This window comes from Asterias rubens, chromosome 2, assembly GCF_902459465.1.
Source record: "Asterias rubens chromosome 2, eAstRub1.3, whole genome shotgun sequence".
Lineage (NCBI taxonomy): Eukaryota > Metazoa > Echinodermata > Asteroidea > Forcipulatida > Asteriidae > Asterias > Asterias rubens.
Genome location: NC_047063.1, coordinates 18797581 through 18806700, shown reverse-complemented (window position 1 = coordinate 18806700; position 9120 = coordinate 18797581). Strand labels below are relative to the sequence as shown.

The 9120-nt window shown below is 38.7% G+C and overlaps 1 long non-coding RNA gene across 1 annotated transcript in view; it reads left to right on the top strand.

Annotated features, from left to right (window-relative positions):
- The first annotated feature begins 1662 nt into the window (after positions 1-1662).
- LOC117306144 overlaps positions 1663-9120 on the top strand; it is a 23655-nt gene continuing 16197 nt past the window's right edge. Inside the window, exons 1-2 of the long non-coding RNA XR_004520887.1 lie at positions 1663-1768; positions 8489-8596. This is a non-coding gene — a long non-coding RNA (uncharacterized LOC117306144). The remainder of the gene's footprint in view (positions 1769-8488; positions 8597-9120) is intronic.

The following is a 9120-nucleotide window of genomic DNA, read 5'->3' as shown; positions in this document are numbered from 1 at the left end:
AATCGAATTCCGAAGTCTTGAAATCACCTAATTCGTGAAGAATTACTTCTTCCTCGAAAACTACGTTACTTCAGAGGGAGCCGTTTCTCACAATTGTTTATATTATCAACAGCTCTCCATTGCTTGTTACCAAGTAAGTTTTTATGCAAATAATTATTTTGAGTAATTACCAGTAATGTCCACTGCCTTTAACGGTTCCACTGGTTATCGGACAAGGTTCTTTCATTAACCTTATTGTTAGTGTACTCGACAATACAGTTATAGACTGGTCCCCTGTAAGACAGGCACTGCTTTTACAGAACCGCCGATTTCATTGGATATCATGCAGTGACGTAAGCTTTTCATATCCGTGTTTTGATTGGTCCGAGCTGATATTTGTCAGCTCCACTTGCGGCAGTCTGCATGAATGCAACGGGCATAATGTTTGTATGTACAATTATTATGTGATGTTGTGTAATGTATAGCCTACATTTACGTAGGATTTGACTGCAAATCTGCATCGAAATGAATGCTAGGTCAAAGGTGCAATCGAAATTATCCGGACGTACGCACATCTGGCGTAACTCAGTAGCCTCGAAATGTGACGTCAGAATGTTCGGGCTACTACTGTAGTCTCTCTATCAGGTGTCTGTTAGAAAACAATGTACTTTTCAAGACAGCCTCGTCCGTCAGACGGTATCATGAGACATCCGTCATCGCTAGTGTTACTTTGGTGCTTATGTTTCACCCATAGATTCACAAACACACCCCGGGTCTTTATGAATTATAAATTCATCACCAACAACTGCCCGAGGTATTTTGTCTGTCGAGTTGAATCGCCCGTAGGGAGGTGTCCTTTTGCTCGTCGGTCTCAGATGTGTTGTTCCCCCGCAATTTTACTTCCCTGCACAAAAAAAAAAGGTAAGTTTTAGGAACCAACAATTATGGAGTAGTTTTCTGGTTACTGTTTGGGGTTGACCAAACTCACCTGACGTCATGTCACAAGAGGCCTACATAGGCCTACATGGTTTCGCCATTTTGATCCGATTAAGGAGTCGACATAACCATTGCATAAACAGCGCCCTCAATGAGGGTAAGGGAGGCAGATCATTGGTCAACAATTTATCTTGATATGTAAATACGTGCACGTGACCTCAGCGTACCAGCAGCGTTGCAAATCTGCATCCGAAATGAATGCCCAGTAGCCAGTACCCCCCGCCTCGTGTAATTTTTCATATAGTAGAATTACCTGATTTTTGTTCAAGAATACCCTTTTTTAATCTACTTAGTCATTCCACAATTTAAAAGCACCGCGGCAGTGGCATATTTTATTTTGATTGTACAGAAAAATAAAATTGCCCTCGTGTATACAAAGGTGCGCGGCGCGCATGCAGCATAGAAGTCCACAGTCTTCCATGCATGTTTAACTCCTAGGCAGACTGTGATCAGACAATGTAACTATATTGGGCAGACAGTCGGCAGACAGTAGCCATGAATGACGTCAGTGCTCATTTTTTATAATATCAAACACAAAAGTGCAACTCTACCAAGTTTGTTACAAGTGCATGCAACACGAGATTTTGTTTTCTCGCGAGGAAAGAAAAAAATTGTCGTACTGTGGGGACTCCGTAACGTTCACATTGCATTTATATTATTTTATTTTGTCATTGCAGGAACCGTGCAAAAATTGTACAGTTAAAACAAAACATGGCTGATGGCGTCATCATTCTGGGGTTTTAAACTTCAACACACTTGCAAGACGTGTTTGCATTGCTCGTCAACATCATTGGTAAGTTAACGTAGGCCTATGAGATTTTCCTCGATACATTATAATAAAAAAAAATAGTTATCTCCCAAACCTCAAAATGATAGAAATTTCAGCTATAGTGTGGAGATATTGTTCAAGATGTCATAAAAACAAAGATACGATGTTAGCCTATGGCCTAAAATTAATATGCAAAAAAAAAACTTGTTTTAAGCGACTAATTTTAAAAGCCTCTAAGCGCATAAAGAGAACTATAAATTATACAATGAGAGAAAGAAAAACTATTACAAATAAGCAGATAACAAATAAACAGCTTTATAAAATGAGTTTTTAACAGAGACTTAAACCATTGTAAAGAACTAGCAAATAAATACCGGAAGACTATTCAAATGAAATGGTGCGGCATATGAAATTATGCTCTGTGGCCATAAACACAAAATGGAAGAAGCTCTCGTAGTTGATAGTGCAGAAAAAATAAGCAGGAGATTGACGTGTTTCAGCATATACTGCACCCGGTAATTATAAAGTAAAGAACAGCAAGAGTTTGTATTGTCTCAAGTTACATTATGAGGACGTCTGTTTGTACGTCACAAAATCTAGTCTGGTGCTAAGTATGCAAGTAAATACAACGTGACGTCATACACTCGCACGCACCCCATACCTGCACTATTGTCGACGGAATATATCTTTCTAGTGCAATGTCACAGCCCACATTTTGTCAACGCAACCAAGGTTGAAAAACTATGGAAAGCCATAAATGCAAAGCAAAAACAGGTCGATGCAGTTTGTAAAAATGTTAAACAAAACATTTAAAATAGTGGTGGATTTGTTGGAAACAAAGCTGCAAATCACGGGATGCAGTTCGTTGGGCCGTCCGTGCCAACCAGGGCGGTTTTCTAAAAACTCTCCGTTGCTCGCAAGGTTTTATGCGACTATATCTTTTGAGTAATTAGCAAACGTGTACAGTGCCTTTAACAAGATATAAAAATCCTCAAACCTGTTGACTCTTTACATCGATTTGAAGTTGTTGATGTAAAATATTTAATGGCCCCCAATCAGACACATTATTATCTTCGGCGTCAGCGTTCCCGCCGAAAACACAATGGATATGACAGAAATACAGTTTTGTAATCTTCATGGTCTTGGCATAACTTTTTTGAATTTTCATTTAATACAATGTTTCAAGCAATTTACAGTTTTATGCTGATGGCAAAGACGTGGATACGCAAAATGTCAGAAAATTATTTCGGGAACTGTGGAAAAAAATCAAAACCTTCCAATTTGTCCGTATGTCACACGGGCAATAGCTGCTCGGTAACAATATGCGACTTTAAATTGACGGGGGCAGGTCTCGGAAAAAAAAAGAAGAAGAAGAGATGTAATGCAATAATTTAATCAAAGAACTTCAGCAATTTGTAGGAAAAGTACTTTTTGGGGGAGGAGGGGGGTTAGATCAAATTCCATCCTGTGGGTTTTAATGACAATAGTTATAAAATAATAATAATAATAATAATAATAATATCGAAGTCTTATATAGCGCACGTATCTCCCAAACAAGGTACTCAAGGCGCTGAGTATATACAAACTTTCAGAAAGATATGTTATTGCAGTGATGAATTCTGAGACCCAATTGTGTAGCACCTTCTAAGGGTTTACAAGGTGCTACGGCGCATACAGCAGCCACAGCCAGGAACACAGGGGCGAACCACTTCTCTTTTCGATAGGTGCAGTGGGTTCTTTTACATGCGTTACACAACACATGGGACCAACGGCTTTACGTCCCATCCGAAGGACGAAGCAATGGTTATGTGTCTTGCTTAAGGACACAAGTGGCACGGCTTGGGATTCGAACCCACACGCTGCTGATCAGAAACCCAAGAGTTTGAATTACGACACTTCCACAACAAACACTCTAATAAAAATTACCCGTCGACGGGTAATTCTTAGGTATCCTTATAGGTATATACGTCATCGGTAAAATTTGAAATAAAACAAACCATTCATTCAGAACCTTTAAACCTTGTTTAATTAACACACATCATCCCCCAAAACCGCTGAACCAATACAAAGTGGTTTTATTGTGCTAAAATAAATATGGACATTTGTCGAAGTCTTCAAGTTCAAGGCAAAAAGAAAAACATGCCATTTCCCTTTAATTCTTAATTCTAGAAAAGAGAGGATCTATGTTTCAAATGAACATGGGGATTTAAAATCAATTTCCGTTTTGTGCCTTTAAAAAATGAATGTTAGAGGTTGATACGACTTGTATTATAATAACTCATAGACTGGACGGGACCTCTGGGTTTTGCAGAAATTGGTTGCAAATCTTTGCCGTCGGTGGCTCTCTTGCGACGGTACGAAGGGGAGCTATTATCAAGCCTTAAAGGAACACGTTGCCTTGGATCGGACGAGTTGGTCTTTGAAAAGCGTTTGTAACCGTTTGTTATAAAATGCATATGATTAGAAAGATATTTTAAAAGTAGAATATAATGATCCACACAAGTGTCACTCGAAATTGCGTGGTTTTCCTTTTACCTCGTCTTCTAAACACGAACGGCCATTTATGGTTTGACTCCCATAAATGGCTGACCGTGTTAGTTCGCAAAGTAAAAGGAAAACCACGCAATTTCGAGTGATACTTGTGTGGATCATTTTATTTTACTTTTAAAATGTCTTTCTAATCGTATGCATTTTATAACAAACGGTTACAAACGCTTTTCAAAGACCAACTCAACCGATCCAAGGCAACGTGTTCCTTTAGGTAATTTGATATTATTGAGGCCCTGCCTGACAAAAAGGCACTAGACAACTTTGGTATTGTCAAAGACCAGTATTCTTATTTGGTGTGTCCAAAAAAATAACCTGTGGTAATTTTGACTTAATAACTCATCGAAGTTGCAAGAGAATAACGAAAGAGAAAGCAATAAGCAAACTTTCAGATCACTTAAAACAAGTTTTCAGGTCACTTAAAACGGCTGCAGGCAGGCCTGAAGTCTTGTATTATTTGAATGAGAAATTACCTCTTTCTCAAAAACTACGTTACATCAGAAAGAGCCGTTTATCACAATGTTTAATACTATCGTTTGAGCGGCCCCTAAATGTAGCCCGAGCCCTAAATGTCGCCTGACCTAAATGAAGCCCAAACCCTATACCTAAATATCGCCCGAACCTAAATGTAGCCCCGAACCTGTACCTAAAATAAATGTCGCCCGAACTCAAATGTAGCCCCAATGACATTTTAGGGTTCGGGCTACAATAAGGGACGGGGCCGCACACTCGTTCAAGGTTGTCATGCTAACTATCAAAAGTGTCCAGTGTCTTTAGATGATCAGTAGAGCTGACAAAATAGTCGCAAAAAGTTGTTTTATTTTGTGTGGTTACTAACATGAAATTACAAACATGTGAATTATGTTGGCTTTATTCTCCGTGTGCGTCAGGAGAAACTAGTGAAAACCATGCACAGCTTTCAGCATGTCAACTCATTGTCCGTAATTCTGTTTTGTATCAACCGAACCCAGCGAGAATTTGTTCTGGTTTGTAGACACTTTCTGTATGTATGACTTCATTTAAGAGATACATATTTCACAAAAAAATGGCTCTATGTAGGAGGTACTTCATGATACCAATGCCAACGCTATTTTTGATTCGTTTTAAACCGAGAAAATTAAGTATCGCAACCGTTAATTATTTTCTCTGTGAAAACATTTCGTGATAGCACGCCCTGCCTAAATGCAATGCGTATGCTTCAGTAATAATTTACATTAGCTGTGACTGCAACCCCAACATACAGAGCGGTTAATTAGTCCCGTCTTTTTAAAAGTCAAACAGTTCAGGTAAAATTTGAACTTTGCAATTGAGCCCCCCTTTTTTTCAAAACGGGGAAAACAGTTCCCAAACTGAGTTTGTTTTAAACTACACGGTTCGATACAGACAATGTAACCTTAAAAAACACATTGACATACTGTTATTATACATGTAGGTCTTACAACGTCCATGTTCCTTTTGTATGGCAGGCAAGATACTGCACTGTTCATTTGGAAAATTGTACATTTTGTCCAACAATTTCCATACAAATTCAGAGTCCTAACATAACAGTATAACCCTTTTATTCATATTAAGAGGTATGGATGGCTAGTGCGTATTTAAGCACTCGTCTCTATCACCAATGTGACACTGGTTCGATACCCGGCAACGGCGCCGGCGCGTTTATAAAGTTGTGCGTTGGGTCTATCCTAGGCCATAAAGATTTTTTTCCGGGCCCTCTGGTTTTCCTCCTTCAGAAAGAATCAAACACTTTCTCGATCTCTGGCTGTGCTCCGTGGGTATGGGGTTGATGTGGAAAGCTCCCAGGGGCGCCCTTAAATGCAAGTAGCCTGAGCATTTTTCTGTAGCGTCCTTCGCAATTCAGCTTCCCAGCTGCAAGTAGGCCTAAAAGGATGACTATAAGCCTTTATAAGAGTTGACACAAAGCATACAGTGCGAACCCCATAAAATATAACATTTCATGTTTTCTCCCATTGAGCTGTGTACAAAACGTGCCTGAAGGAAGAGATGCTCTGTGGCTCTTTTGGGAAAAACATGTGACGTCACACATTCCCATGATCTATACTAACGTTGCCCATTCGATCACTTCAACTGCCATCTACTGCTCGGTTTCAATTAGTGACTTTCAATTAAACAGCGTGTCAATCCGAGCTTTAAACAAAAAAGGAAAGGCAAAAAAGGAAAGACAGAAGAGAAAGGCCTAAGATGTAAATCAATTTCAAGAGATTCGAGGGTTCCATGCGGCGGTTGCTTCGTTCGCAGCAGTAGAGACGGTCGTTTCATTATACACAGCCACGTGGAATCGTACGGGATATAACATAGAGTAGGGAGGATACCAGCCAAAAAAAAAGGAAATGTCAGCTGTCGTGAAGTACTGAACATAAGATGCAATTTCCGTACGGTTGATGTTTAGCCCGGACGTGTCTAACCGGGCATGTCTTCTACTTTGGAATGAGATACTTTATATGGTTTACAACCAATGGTTCCCTTTTAAAGGGAAGTCAAATTGAGTAATGGTCTTTTTTGTACCAGCCTCTGTCTTTTTTACAGGTATTTCTTACGGTAAATGTGCCACCAGTGTGTCCGACCTGGGCCTAATTTCATAGAGCTGCCAAGCACAAAAATTTGCTTAGCATCAAATTTCTTCCTTGATAAAAACAGGATTACCAGCAAAATTTCCATTTCTTGCGTGTAATGCTTGATACTGGTATTCAGCTGTTGATTGCTTATCCTGAAAATCACGTGGAAATTTGGTTTTATCAAGGAAGAAATTTCATGCTAAGCAAATTTTTGTGCTTAGCAGCTCTATGAAATTGGGTCCTGGTTCCTCATATTGATAGTGAGGCAGTCTGCTTCTTCCCACCCAAACATTCTTGCTTTGATGAGATCTAGGAGAAAGAGCTATTCCACATACTGCATCTCTTTGGAACTCCTTGTTGCCTAGTGTATGTTTCCCTCCAGCCGGGAATCGAGTATCAATTCGTAGACTTCAGCTCACTTGAGTTAACTAAAATGTTTTCTTCAATTAGCCACTTGAGTTACTAAAAGTGGTTTTTAGCCTTGTTTGTGGCAAGCTTGAATTACTTGGGTACTTTCTGTAGGACACAAAACACTATACAGACACAAATAATTTTCGTGACATTGTTTTACTCATTTCTCAAAAACTACAGCACCTCCTGTACAAGTAATGTTTTAAGGGAGGCTTTCTACTATCATTATCTTCAAACCGTGTAAGTTTAATGTAAATTTGTGGACATTGTGTTTTGTGTTACAAAAAGTATTCAAACCCAGACAATTGAAATTCTTACCTAAAACAAATATTTTCAAAATCCAAAGTTTTGGTTTTTTCCACATTTTTCTATATAAGAAGATCAAAAGGGTTCCCTAAACAATTGATTGGTTTCAACGTATACGCCTGAAAACACTTAATGAAGAGAAGACGATTGGCGAATGTTTAATTTTGATATCTAAAAATGAAAACAACTTTCGAATGATTGAGCTTAAACTGTTACACTTTTGTTGTTCTTTTGAAAGGATGTTGGGTCACATTTAGTGTGGAAACCAGTCATTAAATACATACTGTCTTCGTGCTTGAGATTTAAACAACCCCCACTCTATATCGTGTGTCTAAAAAAAAAACTATACTTTTGAAATGGCTGACGGATGATTAAAAAATATATGATTCTGGGGGAAAAGGTTTAGATGAATGGATAGCTTATGGACTCAACTTTCATAAATCATATGACACCAAAAATTCCGAAAATTATTAATGCTCGGGTGAGCACTGCTCACTGAAGAAGACATCTTGGAGTGAATTTTGTAAGCTCCAAAGGACTTACCCCTCACAAACTGGAAGGCTAATTACTGCGCAACCTAATTGTCATACCCTTTACAAAAGTGAGTAGTGTTCACCAATCATAAATTATTTTCAGACTATTTGAAGGTCATATGAAAGTTGAGTCCGTAAGCTATCCATACTAATAAACCTTTTCCCCAGAATCATAGATTTTTTATTCGGCAGCCATTTCAAAAGTGTATAGTTTTTTGTTTTTTTTAAACCACACTGTAGTGGAGTCAGAGAAACGCACTTGGCGTTGCGTAGCGAAAGGAACGCATGGTGCCACCTGTAAGATCTACTACAGGATGTTCACATCAAACTATATATGAATAACTTTATAACTTTTAATGTTTCATTGACAGCATTCATCAGAATGAATAAACATTGAGGATACCCGTCGTTGAGGATACCTGGATACCTGACAAAGTGGATACCCGACAGGCGGAGACTTCACACACCCGTAAAGCAAGGTACATTATGAATATTTTAAATGGATACATTATTAATAGTATGGCTCCAGTGAGCAGGTGTGCGTACACCGGCAAGTGCGAAGTGTATATATTGTATATACTTGCCCATCATTGAACGATTTTAATATTTGACGGACTAAGTTGAATTTTTTTGGAGACCGTGTTTCTATAAGTTTCTGCTCAAATTCAAACGGCGCCGCGCTACTTCAAAGAAGAATTTTTTATTGTATAAAAAAAAATGACAAAGGTGTTGGTCATATAATCTCATTTTTCAGAAAGCTAAGTAATGGCATTGCTTAAAAACGACATCGAAGATGTCAAGTTTAATGTTGCAAAAGGTCAAGAATACGTCAAGACACGTCAAGACAAAGCAAGACAAGACAAAACAATAAGACAAGACGTATTAAGTAAAGACAAGACAAGTCCAGGCAAGACTGTTATAGGCAAGGAAAACAAGTCAAGGAAACACTATATATTGGTAAGACAAGGCAAGATACAGCAAGGCAAGGCAAGGCCAACCCAAG